This window comes from Microtus ochrogaster, unplaced genomic scaffold (genome assembly GCF_000317375.1).
Source record: "Microtus ochrogaster isolate Prairie Vole_2 unplaced genomic scaffold, MicOch1.0 UNK239, whole genome shotgun sequence".
Classification (NCBI taxonomy): domain Eukaryota; kingdom Metazoa; phylum Chordata; class Mammalia; order Rodentia; family Cricetidae; genus Microtus; species Microtus ochrogaster.
The window spans coordinates 25,085-26,958 of NW_004949337.1; positions in this window are offsets into that span (position 1 = coordinate 25,085).

A 1,874-nucleotide genomic window follows, 5' to 3' on the forward strand; every position below is an offset into this window, starting at 1 on the left:
TTCTCTGAAATAGTCTAATTGTTCTTATTTATACACTCATTAGATATTTGTGGCCATTGTTCAGTGCTGGTATTCTGCATAAATTACTCTTTTGTGTAAACATTATGATTGATATTGATTTTTTTCCAACTTTAATTTTATAAATTCTTACAGAGAATTTGGCACAGGGAAATTCTTGGTATTGTGGCTTTTATTATCATACTATACTCTCTTCAGAGATGTTTCCTGATCTCTAGATGCAGAAGCTGGGATGTAGATTAATCCATTGGGACCTGGCTTTCACAGTCTGTTGTTGTCGTCTACCTTGTGTCCAGACGTGGGTTTCTGGGATGGTTTCCATATGAAGTAAAGAGAAATGAGAAGCTTCTACTTAGACTTATCTCTGGTTATAAAGATAAAGGAGAGTACTGTGCTAGTCTAGCAAAGTTGTAGTACAAGGTACTTTTCTAAACTCCATGACCTCACTAGTCCTGGGCACTTGCTAAGGTTTCCAGTACCAGGAATGATTTGCCTCCTGATATGCAGGCCTTGACTCCTAACAGACAACTATTGGTTGTCACTAAAATAAGAGTGTCACTTCTTGTACCTTTTTACTTATCTTGAAATACTTCTATTGTCATTCTTCATAGGTGCTTCTTCTGGGTAGGGTTGTTTGTTCCTCCTCCTTGGCATCCTAAATAGTATTTTCTAGAACAAGCGGAAAGAAGTGACAAGAAAGAAAATTTAGGATCTTAGATCCAGTTAGATTATGATACTGCTGTTCTAACTGTACTGCATCTTCAGCCATATGGACCCACCCACAACTTCTGAGATGAAATCTAGCTCAGAATACAGAATTTATATTCTTTTGGCAGTAACATTGTTAGTCTGACAAATCATTCAAAAGCAGTTTTCTCATTCTTTATATCACCTATTTGTTAGTCTATCATTCCTGTGAGGAGTCTATTAGCCCAAGTGACTTAGGTTCTTTTAAGATACAAATTTCTATGTACATGTATATGTATATACTTACATTCACATGTTTTGAGTATAACTTTAGGTAAATATAAAGTATAAACACAAAATAAAATTTAAAAATGCATTTAAATATGAACCATAGAAAATTCATCAAATGTCTTTGCTCTTATTTCTCCTTCCTGACCTGTTCCCCTGTTGTACTAAATTATCTCCCTCATCCCCACTTGGAACTTTGGCCCTATGATTTTGTTTTCATCTTTATAGAGCCTTTATCCCTCATTAACTTCCCAATCTGCAGGACTACCCTGCATATGGTTCCCTTACACTGTCTTGATGTCTTTGTTTACTCAACATTGTAAACTCAGATTTATAAATTAGTAGCTGGGTATTACAGATAAATAAGAAAATGTGGTTTCTGGTGTCTTGGTCTGGGTTGTCTCACTTGATGTGAACTTTCTTGCTTCATTTTATTCACCTGTAAATTTCAAGACCCATTTTTATTTAAAGCTGAATTGTGTTCTATATTACATGTTAAACACTTTCATATCCAATCCTCAGTTGAAGAGTATTAAGGTGGTTTACATTTTTCAGCTATTGTGAATTGAGCAACAGTTAACATGACCTAGAAAGTGTCCTTGAACAAGAAGTCAATTCCTTTGGACATGTGACTAGCAGTGGTATAGTTATTTTATATGCTAGATTTACTGTCATCCAAAATGGTTTGTAAAGTTTTACAATTTACCAAACTCTCCAAGAATGAATGAGTGTTATCTTTTCCCTTCACCCCTTCCCACTTTTCCTGTTTGTTGTCTTTTTTTGTTTTTATATACTTTTACATATTGTTCATTTTTTTTTCAATCAGATGATCCCTTTCAGACTTGCTTAGATCAGGGCTATAATACATAGTTGACAGTCCT